Raw genomic sequence first — 16,237 nt, 5'->3', positions numbered from 1 at the left:
TGGGAGTGTTGTTAGACAAATCCTGCTAGAATTACAAGGAATTCTTTCTTTTTCTTCCTCACAGGTGGCTTGATCAAGGCAACCCACTGAGCTCTTCATTCTGCACAGCATCATGTTCAAAACACAGCTATTTTTGGACTGTAATTGCCTGAAACAGCAACACAACAGTCTAATGACTGAGTTGAAAGAGTGAAGTAGTGTGATGTTGGGTTTGCTTTTATAAAGAGGTTCCGAGCACCCGATTGAGAAGATGTGGAGAATTCATCCTGGTGGCTGATGAGAGTCACCCTCAGGCAAATGCTAATGTAGCGAGTCCTAGGTGTTATGCAGAGACTGAGGTTTCTTCACCTCCTAGCCTATAGACCAGCCCCAGCACTCACAGGGGGTAAAGTGAGGGCTTATCCAGTGTGCAGAATGGAGACTGCAGTGATTCCCAAGCTATTTCCAGATGTGCAATACAGCGCACCATTGGATAGCGAGGCACTTCAGGGTTTAAAGTATCTGCCTGTGCCTCCCACTGGTCTTTGCCCGCTCTGATGCTCTGACCCACACTTCAGTGCAGAGCCTCTTGCAAATGCAAAAGGAAGGAGAGAGCTGCAGGTGTCTGTGCTGCTGGTCTGATGTGAGGTGCTACAGCGCAGCTTCTTCCTGAAGTGATGGTTAGCAGTGTCCTCCTTCCCGGCAGGAGCTGTGCTACTCCCTGGGCAGGTGTGACAGCAATAAAAGCCTTGTTGCTACAGCTCATGCAGCACTATTGATGCTCATCTCTTCCAGCAGCATCTTATACTGCCTCTGACTAATTCTTGTCCTGCCCCAGTGTCTGTATTGGTGTTCTGTAGGGTGATGCATAGTGTATATTTTGTAGCATAGGCTTTTGCATAAATGATGTTCCCTAAAATGGGGTATATAAACCTGTTCTATGGATTTTGGCACATGTATCTTGTCAGTGTGTGAAAACTATGTCACTGTCATCTGCTTGCAACCAGCTGAATATATAAACCGTGTATGTTGTTAACATGGATCTAAAAACCTAATGCAAACACAGTTAAGTGTGTCAACGTTTTCACCTTGACAGGAACTGCCCTTTTCTTCAGCTTCAGACAGGCCCTATGCATGACTTTCACTGTGACAAACACGCAGCACACGGTTAGACTTTGATAGATGCTTTGCTCAAAAGGTGGAGAAACAAGAAAGCAAGAGATCAAAGCAGCACACCAGACCTTATAAGTTTTAATTAAGCATAAGCAGCTGCATCCTGTCTTCTCAGAGCAGTCCCATTATTTGTGCTATGTAACATTAATGCTCACTGAATTGTAAAGCTCAAGGGAATGCAGGGCACTATTTGGAAGAGACAAACATTTGTTTTTCAGAAACAGATTCATTATCATTTGAAGCGCTGGTTTAATCTAACCATAGATCTTATGGGAATATCTCTGAAGAGCTCTGTCTCTGCAAATCAATTTCAGCTGTAAGAAAAGGAAATAAAATTACCAAAAAGGACCAGAACAGTATCGCAAAGAACACACGGATGAGGCTCCTTCAAGGGGACAATAACATTTTGCCCTTCAGAAAACTATCAGAAAACAAAATACCCTAAAAAGAGTTTTTAAAGAAGGATTCTTTTCTACCCCATGGAGTGCTGAAAAACATGACAAAGGAGATGATTTTTGCCACAATCTTTCGAAGGGGGATTTGAAGTTTTGCTCTTTCAGCAAAGCAATTTTAAAGTGGTTAGAGCAGTGCTGATCACAGTAAGAGATTTCTCTAGAGACCCTGGCAGCAGGAGCAGCGCAGCCTCAGCATAGCTCTCGTAATTCAAGCATGGCTTCGGAGTATGTGATCACACCCAGGCTGTGCTGGCACTTGCAAGAGCTTTTGGATGGGGCCTGTGTTATGAAGCAGTTTTCTTCACACAAAAACAGGACTGAAGGAACCAAACGTTTCCCAGGCCGCTGGATGTCAGAATTGGACTTGATACCTGGAATAGAACTGATCAAGAAGATGCCTTAATAGAAAACTTGTATCACTGAACAGCCTCACCTGGGCTGAAACTTCCCAGAAATAGAAGAGCCAGCTCACTGTCTTCAGCCAATGAGCACTAGCAAGAGCCAGAGGCTATGAGAGCTGATGCTCTCTACAGATCTCTAACCAGAAAGAAAATCTTCTTTGAGAGGAAAGGAAGAAAAACATGTTGGAAATAACCCTTAAAACTGTGGGTCAGCTGCACACCAGGCTGCTCATTTGGTTTTAAGTTTAAATGAAAAGTAACTTTGTGGTCTGTCTTTTGGTTTTATTTGTTTTCTCACTTGAGAAGGTGAAGATCTCTGGATTTGCTTTGCTCTATTAATCAGACATGACAGCGTGCCCTTTAACGTGTGCTCCTCCCTTTTTCATAGTGAAACAGTTTAATAGTTTTCTAAGGGAATAGCATTGAGTGAGGGCAACGGATTGCCTCAATCCTCAAAAGGAAAACCAGGCTTGCTTAACTTGTCCCTGCAAACTCAGGTGTGTTGCATCCCAAGTTATCTTCCAGACTGTTCTCCACAGCACTGGCAATTCTCATACCCCAAACTGAACCATGAAGTCTAGGTTTTCACACCTTGTGTGCTGGAGAAGAAAACCAGTCTCTAAAACAGCTTGCACCTTCACAGCCAACTATTTCTGCTCACTAATATTCAGGCTTCTGTCTAATTGTTGTTTCTGAATGTTCAGCCTTAATTATTATCATGATGGAGTTAAGGACCATACAGGAGCAAAGCCCATATATGCTGCAAATCTGCAAGTGCAGAGCAGCTTGAAATCTTTATTCTTCCAAGGAGTGAGGACTTGAAAGGGGAAGGATAGAAAATCACACCTGAGGTGTAGGCAAAGCCATCAGTGGGACTGCAGCAGTGGTAAGTTGCTTGTTCTGATGGCCACTTATCCTTTTTGTTCCCTTGAAAAAGGAGGATTTCAATGGCCTTTCAGAGTTTATTTCCTAATTCTTAGGGAAAGGCTTTGAGGCTTTTCTGTCAGAGAGGAAGAAAAGTGGAAGGGCAGGTAGAGTAGTGCTGAGATGAGGGAATTACACCAGATAACGAGGCAATAAATGCCCCATTAGCAGATAGGAAAGAGCCTCAGCTGGGTATTGTCCTCACTAGTTCTTTGGGAGTTGTGGCTGCTGCTGCTGCTGCTCTTCTTGCTACTGCAAGAAATCTTCCCTGCTTTGGTTCCCTGCTGAAAGTCCTTCCTCAGCCCAGGAGCAGCAGTGCTAGAGGAGCCTGACTGTTCTTAGAGGTAAGTGAAGAGCTTTAGAGCTGAGTTTGATGGTTTCCATGGGATGATGATGGTGACCAGATCCTGAAAGCATAAAAGAAAACCCTCATGTGAGCATGACTGCAGTATGGGATCCCAGGACCTGTTAGTGCTCACTCATAAAGCAGAGTTTAAAACTGAGCATAATCCTGCTAAAGAAGGGCATGATGTGTCTGTAGGACATTTGTGTCCTTATGAGTAAAGGTGTTAAACTTGCATTAGCTTTAAGATATTCATGCTGTGTGACGTAGTGCTGCTGGAATGAATTAATTGCTGAGAGCTGCTCAGAGTGTGTGAGTTAGTTCAAATGACAGTAAATTGGGGTGCTGCTTGAATTTAGTATTTCTTTCTGTTGGAAGCTTGAAAGCTATTGAGCTCATCTGAAAAGAAAGTATCCTCATGGTGTGTTCTGCTTTTGCTTGTGTAAGACCAAAAAGCTTGGGAAAACTCCAGATGTTTAATATCGGTAGGGCAGGAGCCTGTAATCCTGTGGTCTTAAAGTGTGTGGTATGTTCTTTAATGAAATACATGGCGATATAAGGCTTCTGTTACTGTCATTGTCACTGCAATTAAGGTTAGTGTAATTGTCTCCAAATGAGATATATGTATGTATATACACACACAAAATATGTGAGTTGGATTTTCTAGTTTAGAAGAGAAAGAGTGGACACTGCTAAATAGCTCCTTGATCTTCTCCATGATTCCTGCAGTGTGTGGGGTTTTTTGGGGGGGTTGCTTGCTTGCTTGTTCTTCATTGGTTTGTTGTTGTAGCAGTGATTGGTTTTCTCGTTTCTATTGTGATTATGATGTTGGTTACCTAGAACATGAAGGCTTTTCCTTCAGTACTTCTAACTTGCAGAAACATCCCCATCAAGACTTCTCATTCCAAGCTGTAATTAATTTGGTCTAGGTGCCTCACTGAGTAATTACTCATCTATTCTGACATTTCATGAAGCTATTTAATTTCTCATTCTTTACAACAGCAAAAGTTCCATAGTTGGCAGGTGTCATTTTTAGCTTCTCGCATAGTGCAGAGATAACATTCACTTAGGGGCATGGTAATACCACCCTGCTCACTCATTAGCTTCCCACTTATGTTCTCACATACTCCTTCTGGTTGTTTGTACTGAAGAAATTAATCTACAAAAAAGAAGGAAATCTTTAATACTTATTTCAGCTATTTCTATGAAGCCTTCAGGCAGTAGCTGTGTTTTGCACCATGACCTCAGTCTTCAGGCATAGTGTCCTAATGCTGTAACAGAGATGTTGTCCTGCACCCTTGTACCTTCCTGTTGGGTTAGACAGCCCTTCTGCAGAACGCGGAGCAAGTGTTAGGCAGGACCTGCAGAGCCTGAGGGAGGTGACTCCTGCCTTATGAGCTCCTCTTGCACAGGTGAAAGCTTTGCATCGCTTGATGCAGCAGAAGCCACAAGCTTGCAGGGTCTCCTTCATTGCCCCCCACATTACTGCTGTTCAGACATGCAAGTCTGTGACCTTCTGCCTCTCCTTAGATGTGGCTCTGAGGAAGCATTGAAGTACAAGCAACTGCTATTCCTATGTGGCATTTTCTCATAGATGTAAAAATGGTGGCATTATTATTATTATTATGGCTGTATTAGCATAGCTTTTCCTGTCTGACTGGACACCTAAGTCAGATATTATTTATAACCAGTTTGTAAGTAACAAATAATCAAGGCTTTATTCTTTGTGCCACTAATGAAGTTTATAAGTAGCTACCAGTGTTGCTTCACTGGCTTGGAACCAGATAAGAGAAATGATCACTTCATACTCTGCTGGGACTGTGCAAGCAAGTCTTAGCTTCATCTGGACAACCAGGAGGAAGATGAGGGGGAGGGAGCTATTCTTTGTTTCCTTTAAACAGACTGCAGTGTGTGTTTGTGTGCACCATTCAAAGCCAGTAACTATGGGTCATCTTTAAAACCAAAGGAGAGGTGAGGACACCGTGTTTTCCTCTCCTATCTATTCTATACCACAGGTAAGTAGTTGAGTATTCACCTAAAAGGGGCTGAAAAGTGAACCAGAGGGTGAGAATATGATGCGCAAATTGGCAGTGAGAGCTCTTAGGTGGGAGAAGGCAGACCTGACTCTGCTCCTGCTGTGCAAAGGGAAAGCACATCAAGGAACTGAAAGCGAGTCACCGAGGGGCCTATGCAGGTACCTAAAGCATTCCTCTGCACCATGAGAGAACAGGGTGAGTTTATAGGCAGGGAGGATTTGAACCTGAAGTGCTCTATTGTGAGTGTGGCCCTTCATCAATACGTGGGCGCATTCTGTTACTGAGAAGGTCTTGATACTGCCTCTGGTGAAATAAAGACATGGTGGCAAGGCAGAAGAGGGATCCAAGGAAAAATTAAGCTGGACAGAACTGAGCAAGGGGAAGACTGGAATTAGAGTCATAGAAAATCTCATGTTGAAAAGGACCTCTGGAGATCGTGTAGTCTAGGTTTGTTCTCTGAGCAGGGCTCAGTTCAATGCTGGGTAAGGGTGTTTCATGTAAGCATCCCATCTGGTACAGATAGGACTCCCTCTGATCTACTCTCATGCACAAAACAAGATCTCCACAGTGTTGAGAAGAGGTACCATCTGCATTCACATCACATTGGTCTGGTTCAATAAGGCAGCAAGTGCCAGTTGTACGTGTAGTGCTGAGGGAAGGTGTTGTGAGCTCTGCCAAGGAGTAATAAGGGACTGTGGAATTAACCTAGGACTAGAAGAAACAAATTATGCACAATGAAGCAACAAGGAGGGTTAACAGAGGGAGCTCAACTAAAAGCAAACATCAAATACAGCAGATAAGCTTGACTGCTTAAGAACTTTGCGAAGTGGTTTAGCAACTGCTCACACAGAGCAGAGGCACAGAACAGCTTTCCAAGTCTTTTCCTCTTTTCTTTCTTTTGATTAAAGGTCAGGAGAATATGGTGTTAGAAAAGGAAGGATTAGGATATCCACAGATTGCTCCAGAAGTGGTTAGTGTCAAGATAAAAGTCATAATAGATGATATGGATCCGAGTAAAAGAGCCGGAAAATTTTAGTATGGAAACTTGAAGAAGCATTTGAAGGCAGTTCAAATGATGGTATTTCACTGGAAGCAGAAACAACTGTTCAGTTTGAAGGTTAAGGAAACAGTATCTAAAATCATCGGCCTGAAGAAACCCCAGAGTGTTGCAGCGTCTGTTCTCAGTGCTATTTAGCTTTCAGAGAGAAAAAATTATACCTTTATAAAGGGGGTTTTGTGCCTTTGAGAATGGTACATGGGCAAGGAGCATTCTCCTGCTTGATCTTATCATCACCTGGGAAAGAGAGATTGAATTATCACAGCTTAAAAGGGGCTGGGTTCGATTTCCTTTTGAAGGTGGCTGGGTGCCCCAAATAGGGAGTAAGTGGGCAAGGAGCTCCTCTGCTCCATGGAGTGGCTTTCTGAGACAAAGGGAGATGATGGGGCTTTGCTGAACACTAGACCTGGATCCAGAATTTGGATCCTAAACTGGGTAGGATGGTGAGAAAAATGCTTGGCGAGCACTGAAGCCACAATCTGGTGTTAACTGGGAGGATCGCTGGAGCAGCTGTGCAGCTCGAGGTGCAGTTCATCGCTGCATTTGGATCCTGTACACCCTTGCTGTTCACACACCCTTGCTCACACAGCAAGGGTAATATGGGGCTGCCGCGAGGGAAAGATGTGTCTGAAACCAAGGTTTGAAATGACATTTCAAGGCATGAAATGTCTGGCTATGCCCATAAGCCTCTGCCTGCATAGGCGCGGGGACACGAGAAGAAGGGGGGCCAGGAGGGGAGCTGCAAACTGTTCGTGAAGGGGCCATGCAAGGTGTGTCAAAGGGGAAAGAAAAGTGGACTAAGAGGAAGGCAGGTCGATTGCAGGTCTGGATTCTGTCCACCTTGGGTATGAATGTGTTGGTTATGTTTTGGAGTACAGTTTCCTTAACTCTTTAAATTTCACATTTGGAACCCATCTCCAGCACACTGAAGAGGTTTTACTGCACTGGATGTCTCTGCCCCTTTTCAGTTTTTAAACCATAGATCATACTTCATATTGACATATATCTTGACTTTGGGGGAGTGCTGTTGCTGCTTCAATATTCTCCTCTTAGAAGGTGTGATTTCTCCCTTTGTCTTTTAGGTTTTGTCTCAACCATCTAGCACCCATGTTTCTTAAATGCAGCCTCAGATAGAAATTAGTCATGTTCCAGCTGGAAATAGAAGGATGCAAATATAATTAAAACCCAAAATTAGACTGGAAATGTTTGTACATTTCTTCCTGCAGATGATGTTACATATTGGTCCACAATGCTCTTACGAACAGGACTCAGCTTTGCAAACAGATGAGAACATAAATGTGCTTATTTGACTGATAGGAAAGACTAGGCATACAGGGGTTGAGTTGTTCAGCTGAAGCTGATAGTGTCAGTAGTCAGCAACGACCCAGTACTGCGAAGCTGGAATAACACTAAGGAAGAAAATTAATGAGCAGTAATGTAGTCCGATGAGGAAGGACTTGGAGCGTGCTCGTACCTGATTGCAGATGGAAAGAGGGCTGTTCCATTGGTAGATATATTTAGAATAGTGAGTCTTAGAGTGTAGACTACAGTGAGAGAATGGCTGCTGACTGGGGAGTTGCTGCTGAACAGGAGGATGAAGGGCAAGCTCATTTAGGAACATCCCCACATTTCTGCTTAAGGCTCAATGACAGAAAGGAAGGGACAAGAGGATGAGGCTGGTGTTGAGGGTTGAGCCACAACCTTCTTTTTCAGACACCCTGCAAGCACAGGGTTAGCCTGAACTGCACCAAGACCACCTTCTTGTCCTGGCCCTAGGAACTGCATTTGCATTACTTGTGTAATTTGTGCTGAGGGATTGGCAGTGAACCACAGCCTGTGGTACCATCGGTACCATTTGGTGAGGTTGCATCTGCAGGGAGGGATCTGGCAGCACTATGATGTGGTATTTCAGCCATCTGATCTATGCCAACAAGAGGGAGTTAGTGTGAATTTACCAGCCTGGCCATAAACCAGTCTGCCAGCTCCTGTCCCACCTTGTCACTGGAACTGGGGGTGGGACTGAGACTCATCATGCACCCGCCGATCTCTCAAGGCAAAATGGTTCCCAAATGGGGTGAGTCTCTCAAGCCTGAGACTTGGAGACACTGATTTGCCTCATGGTACTGTTCCGAGCTTCAAGAGGAAGCTGTGGTGCTTCCTGATGAAAGCTGGACGACAGGAGGGGGATTGACACAAAGCCTTCCCAGTCTCAATTCCCATTCCTTCCACATCCTCTGAAAAAGAAACGTTCAATAGGACCCACACTCCTGCCATTAGATGGAATAAACTGGGAATTGAGTATATTGTCTATAACTGGAATTAGGAGAAGGCCAGATTGCAGAATTGATTTACCCTTTGTGGGAAGTGTCCCCTTGAAAGTCCAGGCTCTGATTAGCAGCGTATTAAAGAGAAGTGCCAACTGTATGGCATCTGCACATGGGCACCCTCGCTGATAGGAAACCTCCCCTGTCCTGACTTGTGTCATTACTTTGTGTTTGGAAAGTGATTCAGTGCTCCCTGTTGAGATGGGAGTCAGCAGCCCTGTGCTGGGGGAGAGAACATCTGATGGGCACCGTGGTTGGTAGCACTGATTAAAAGTGGAGCTATGGAGCTCGACAGCTTGAAAGGAGGCATTTCGGACACCCTGTGTGTCTGAATCTGCAACTTGAACAAATGAGGCTTCCTCGCTTCGTCCGTGCTGTGTTGCAGCAGACACATCTGTCAAAAACCGTGCTCTGAGAGGAAGTCTTGAAGGGCAGGAAAGGAGATTTCTCAGCAAAACGAGTTCTTCCTAAACCTGAGCCCTCTACACTGAGTCTGAGCTATCTGCATAAGAGCAGAAACAGGCAAACGAGGAGAGTGAAGACCAAAAGATGAAGCAGAAGTTTCATCTTGGAGGAGGGACCGGGCTTGTAGCTGAGCCAGCAAAACGTAGAGCACAACAACGCTGATGATCAGTGCGCAATGGGTGCAGTCCTCAGCTGTGTTTCCAGGGGCCAGAGGACTTGATTCTACAGCAATACTTCTACCTTTTTTAATACAATTCATGAGCTTCTAAAGCTTCCCAGCACGCGTGCGGGTCCCATGCAGCAAACACCATCCTGACAACCGGCATCTCTGGGAATGCTGGGGGAAATGGGAGGAAAACGCTTCCTTGTGCTGGGAGCTCAGAGCCTGGAGGTTAAAGCTGAGCTGCGTGCAGCCTGCCCCTGCGCAGAGCCAGCTCCAGCATACAGCCTGCTTGAACTGCTTAGACTTTTGTTACAGGCTTGGCTTCTACCTTAGGGCAAACCCTGGTGTGTACAGCAATTCCTTTTTACCCTTTCCTCAGAAAAGGCTCTGACACGAACCTAAGAGTGCTCTGAGACACTATGGGTAACACCGTGCCTCAGACTAAACACACAGAGAGCAACAGGCTTTGCGGATTCTAATCATATACAGAATTAATGTAATGCTTTTTAATGAGGCAACATATTATGATTAAAACACCAGCTGGTGAATGAGAGCAATAAAAGCATTAGAGGTTTTTATCTTCAAAGTGTTGAGTTCATAGCTCACTAATAACCTTGGGACTTAAGTTGCTAATAATAATGCTGCGTGTTGCTAGGGAATGGTGCTGTGTGGAGAGGATATGCCTGCGGCATGATGGAAACTTGCTGAATCTCTTTATTCTTTTATTGAACACAAATACTGCTTGATGACCCACAAGGTTGGATGCCGTTTACAGTGTTGGTTAATGTAATTTGTCCTCATTAACTCGTAACTTACACAGTGTTGTACTGCAGCATGGGTATTTTCAATACTGGTTGCTGCTGATGGTACCCTGAATGTCGCAGGGTGCAGGTAGTAGGGCTCTTCAATACTCTGGCTGTTGTCTGCCACTGAATTGCTACGTGCCTCTGTGAATTGTACCTTTGTCTACAAAGATGAGGTTCACCGGCAAGTATTTTAGGGTAAAGCCCATATTTCTTGCTCCCCTTTTATCCTGCTTAGTGTTCAGGATTTGCATCTTGACCAGGGGCAAATACTTACTTTAAGGTTTGGATTGTTTTCCTTCTGGATATTTAATTGGTATTTTTATCAGATATTTTATATGTTATACTGCACATTACACTGCAGTAAACTGCAGATTGACTACAATGCCTCATTTAACTAATAAATAATGGAGACCTTGTGGTACTTCTGTGCCTGGTAGAAGGTACAGCTGAATTACAGCACTCTGACAGATGAGGGTAGTGATGTACCTCTGACATAATGCAGTCTGGGCACCTCAAGGAGGACAGTGATGCTCACAAACCAACTTGGCCCCGTTGTTTGGATCCTATGGGTCATCACAAGTTACACTAGTTAGCTGTCTGCTTCCTACAGAGTATTAGTGTCTCAAGGCACTGTCACCTCTCCTCTTTGCTTTGGCCAAAGGGGTCATTTGAAGCTCTATCATGCTCTGTCAAGGAATAAGGCTTATTGCAACACAGCGAGCTAGTTATGCAATATGTGATATTCATAGTCCCTCTGTCAGTCTCCCACTGATAATGGTTTGAAACCTGTTTGTTGATCTCCTTCAAATGATAGAAATTGAAATTCCTGGAAACTTCTGAAAATCACTGCCTTGACGGAGTGAAAAGCTGAGATTTGTGCTCCCAGTGTCGGGAAAGGCAGCAGAATTCAGCTGCTGCTTGTTATTTGTTGGGGCTAATTTGCCAGCTGCAATTCTGTCTGTCAGACTGTCCGTAGCTCCAGATTATTTGCATGTTATCTATTAGCTGATTAAAACACTAAAGGAGACCTAGGCTCCTTGTAGGAGCAAGATTGAGAGGCAGAGCGTGACTCCCACAGGAGAGCAGGTGCACAGACAGTAAGTAGTTTGTCTTTAGTCTTACCGGCATCCTTCCACACTGCCCTGCGGATGTGGCCATTTCAGCTTTGGCTGAAAATACCCTCTCCTAAGTGGCTGGTTAACAGACATTTATTCAAATACATCACATGGATTTGGTTTTGATACAAGAAGAACCCTGAGAAAACAAAACGCTGGGCACAGTGAGGTCATATGGCAGATAGGCACCATCCATACAACCATGTGTTGAAACAAATCAATTCCTAGAGCTTGAAGATCAAATCCTTGTTCACAAGTCTCTGTCTTCCACAGACAGCCCCTAATTTTGTGTTCTGTCTACTCAGAACTACTCATTACTGAGGTTGTTTCCTCCCTCCCCTCATGTCTTACAAGCAAGATAAATTCCTGAGATGGGTCTTAGACAAAGTCATCCCAATGGCCACCATGCTTTAATCCTGTCAGGTGCTTGCTGTTGGCTTTGTGAAGCTGAACTGCAAGTGATCAGTAGTCTAACAGGGGCTATAGTCCTTTACTGGGACAAATGCCTAAGAGTTGGTTAGTAAAATAACATATGGCAGGTTTTCAGCAAAGCTCCTATTATAATAATGGCAATGTTTGAATGGGAAAAAGCTAAGGATGATATTCCAGCCTGTTATGTTTCCTGTTCATATAGCCCCATATAAAACAGGCTTTCATTTTTGTTCGTTCCCTTTGTGTGCTCAGAAATGTGTTCCTTTCAAAGCGGTGGTCAGTCTTGGCATAATCTTATGTTGCATTAATATCAGGTATTTATCAAATTCAAGTGAAAGTATTCTGAACACGTGATCATAGTAAGCTTTCCATGTTTCTGGAATGGAGAAGGATGGGTCATTGACAAGGAAAAGCAAAACATCTTTACACGAAACGTGAACATCAAAATTCAATAGCTAGGGTAAGTCCTAGATGTCGATGAATCAAAAATCATTTTCAAATCATTCCATCTAGAAGAAGCAATACAGTCACTTTATTAATAGAGTCTTAAGCACCAGCCAAAACCCACTGCTTTAGGTTGTGTTATTAAACCCTTGAGTGTTCTGCCTCATAGAGTAGAAATCAAATCGCTTTAAAATGTTCATCCACAGACCTCTTCATCTTTTCAAATGTCCATCCAGACCTCTGGAGCTCTGGTCTCAGCAGACGTTCACCTGAGAAACACTTGGAAACAAATACCCCTCTTCACTGAGATGTCTGGATACCCTCCTGGCCTTCTGCTCATACACAACTCTTAATGGTCTGTAATGGGAAGTCTGCCTTCTGCCATCCACTCCTAGACCGATGTCTCCATTGTAAATGTAATTATTTGTATTAGCCCTAATAGAACAGCAAGAAGTTAAACTATTTGGATGATGACTTTGCAGAACAGTTTGGATGTCCTAGGGAGGCACGGCAGGAAAATTCGGTGTCCTGATTTATATGACTTCTGTTGTTGATGCTACTTCCGGTTTTGCCTTTATGAAGCAGAAGCTGGGTTTCAGGTTATGTATGCCAGTCTGGTTTTACTAAAATCTATAATAGCTCACTCTAAAGCCTCACAGGTTATTTTTCCCCCTCCATACTTTTTCTTCCAGTAGTTGTTATGCTAAATTAGCCTTAAAATGAGCCTCTGTCCTAGATTCGTATTTTCTTCTGCTTTGTATGTTCTATTCTAGTGCTCATGCTCTAGTAATTTAGCCCTGTGAAGGGTAAATGCACATGCTAGGACACCACTGAGCCATTCACACAAGAACCAGACGAATTTTCTTCTGTTAAGGGAGTCGCTTTCTGTGGAAGCTAACTGATACTCAAGCTTGGGCTGAATTCAGTGACTAGTTTTATCTGCATAAGGAGGAAAAACTAGTAAGGAACAGTGTATGTGTTTGTGTGTGATGGCTCTATTCGAGAAAATCTAGTGTTTTGCTGGGGTTTTTATTGTCATTCAAAGCTTCAGAAATACTATGTACTTTCTTTTTACTGTACAGTTCACAACTTCTGTTTTTTAGCTTATCATAAATACTACAAACATAAATGTTATCGTGACAAAATGATGCTCCGTGGCCATTCAGGCCGCCAGATCCATTGGTCTCTTCTCACTCACAGAACCCAACTGCTCACCACAAAACCAGCTCGGAAGTTGCTTATAATTGTTAGTGCCATCACTGCTGCTGCCTCTCATAGTTGTTAACTTTGGATGAGATAAAGGTGGTTTCAGGATAAACCTAAGGAAGTGAATACACTTCAGATATGTTCTAGTGTGTCTGATCGTGAATTGTTTGTTGTTGCAAAAACTACAGCAAATATGCAGTTACTTCTGTATCAGATTCTGTGCTAGGTGAAACTCCAGCCCAAATCCACATGGCCCAGTTGGGTGCACTGTAATGGGTGCTATCAGTAAACCCAAGTCTGCAGTTGTAAATGGTATTATATACAAAATACAATGCAATGGTTCAAGAAGCTTTCTATCTATAGAAATACATGGTAAAATAACTGTGAGGAAGTTTCTATGTTAATTGCACGACACTAGTTCCTGCTCTTTCTGCCCATGTAAGCAATGATGGGTTTTTCGTACCCCTCTTGCACTCTGTTTTTACTGCAACGGGGGAAATCAAGTCTGGAAAATAGAACACAGTGATAGCACCAGGATCAGCCAAAGCATGTTTATCCTTGCTGGAAGAGTAAAATCAGCATCCTGAGTGTATGAATTATTTGATGCTCAGTGAAAATCCTATGAATAGTAAGACTGAGAGTGCCATAGGCACACAGTGCTTTTATTAAATGCCCTGCTCTCATCGCAGACAGCCCTGTTACCCACCTTGCAGCCTCTAGGTTATATTGTTTCTGCAGGCAGGACAATCAGAGCTGTGTTTCACCAAGCAGGTACAACAACACAGATTTCTGTGGCTCGCCTCAGACAGCAAAAGGACCGTTTCGGTATAATTGCTTTATAGTTCATTCCATACCCTGTGTCCTGTTAACTTTGCAGTCCCAAAAAGGCATCAAACTGGGTCGCATACACTCACAAATTCACGGTAGGCATTTCCCCTGACGTTGTTAAAGCTCTGCAGACATATGTACTGTGTCTGGAGCTTTAGAGCTGTGGCCTATTACAAACTGCTTAATAGGAAAGAAATTGGTCTGAGCCATTGGATCTTTCTGATGAAATATGAAAGGAATCTTGAGAGGGGAGAGATCCGAAGGGATTTCCTGCCATAATCTGTGCAGATGGACAGAAACTCTGCCAGGCCTTCTGGTTTGGTTTGTTTTTTCCTGTAGTACTCCTCACGCTATCCTTGCATGTTTGTGCAGCAGGTCATTATAACAGAAACATGAAGGACTTTGTTCTTTCACATGTACCCTTTCCACTTTGGCCTGGATTTTGCCAGTAGGAATTAAACTTGGTGAAGTTGCTGTGCAAACGTGAACCAACAGAAGTTCTGCTGATAAAGAGTATGGAAATACAACCTAAAAATGAGTTTATGCCTTGCCAGAAACAAAACTTGTTCTGATTCAGCCCCAGGGGAGAATAACCATCCGATACATGGCAACTTGGCAGGGCTCTTCCAGTTCTGGCCTCACACTCTGTGTACTAGCAAAGCTGACTCTAAAAATGATAGCATAGAGGATCCTTGCAATTTTTCACACACACAAAAAAGGCATGAAGAGTAAAACACTTGTTTGAAACCTTTCACAAGCTGTGGAGTTGGAGACCATCACGTCTCCAGTGTTCACAGCTCTAGGAGAGCAGTCACTGCACCTCCCCACAGTGTAAAACTGAAATAAGTAATGAGAAGAAGGGATAGTGGTGCCTTTTTGCCCAATGTATGTTAAAATCCAAAGGCAGACAGTGCTGCAATTATTAAACTCTAAGTTGTCCGGAGTGGATTTCAATATATTCTTCTTTCAAACTTCTCCTTTGCCATGTGAAGACAGGCTTTGCTGAGTCTTGCATAGTTTGATCTCTCCAAGTCAATGGTGCAAACCTGGCACAATGGTTTTTTACATTTACTAGTATCCAGTTTGCTTGCTTATTGGTGCTGCTGGAAATATATGTTTCCTGAAGTGCAACTGAAAGCCAGAATGAAACCTGCAGACAATAAAGCACACAATTGCTCATTCATGTACCGAGTTCTGCAACTTTCCAGCTCAGTTATTAGGAGCAGATCTGTTTATACAAAATAGATACTAGACAGTTCTGTTCAGCAAATGCTTAGTAGAAATTCCTTATAAAAGCAATGGAAGTTGACAGGATGAGAAAGTTGGGGCTGTTCAGCCTGGAGAAGAGAAGCTGCGGGGAGACCTCAGAGCAGCTTCCAGTGTCTGAAGGGGGCTACAAGGATGCTGGAGAGGGACTCTTCATCAGGGACTGCAGCGATAGGACAAGGGGTGATGGGTTCAGACTGAAAGAGGGCAAGTTCAGGTTAGATCTAAGGCAGAAGCTCTTCCTGTGAGGGTGCTGAGGCGCTGGCACAGGGTGCCCAGAGAAGCTGTGGCTGCCCCATCCCTGGCAGTGTTCAAGGCCAGGTTGGACACAGGGGCTTGGAGCAAGCTGCTCTAGTGGAAGGTGTCCCTGCCTGTGGCAGGGGTTGGAGCTGGATGAGCTTTAAGGTCCTTTCCAAACCAAACCCTTCTATGATTCTAAGATCTTCCCTTCCTGAGGCTACTCAGACATGTGAGGTGCTATTGCTTGGAGAGAACTGTAGAGTCCAGCTGTGCTTTGTGCATCCACAAAGAAAGGAATGGGTGTCATGGAAACAAGTTCATTACTCTATGGCCACCCCATCTCCCTTGTCCTAGAAGCACGAACAACCATACTGTGAATAGGTGTGTGATTGCCTGTTGCTTCCCACTCCCAGAAGCAGCATCAGCAAAAGCGCAGACACTGATATCTCCTCCTGGGAAGGGCAGAGAGCACACCAGGGACAAGAGATGACTCTAGTTAATACTGCTGTGGACAGATCTTTCTATTTTTATTCAGTTTGCTTTATCCCATACAACTTAAATAAAGAACGTGGGATTTGAG

The sequence above is a fragment of the Psittacula echo genome (assembly GCF_963264785.1).
Source record: "Psittacula echo genome assembly, chromosome: 4".
Lineage (NCBI taxonomy): Eukaryota > Metazoa > Chordata > Aves > Psittaciformes > Psittacidae > Psittacula > Psittacula echo.
This window is presented reverse-complemented; position numbering follows the sequence as displayed.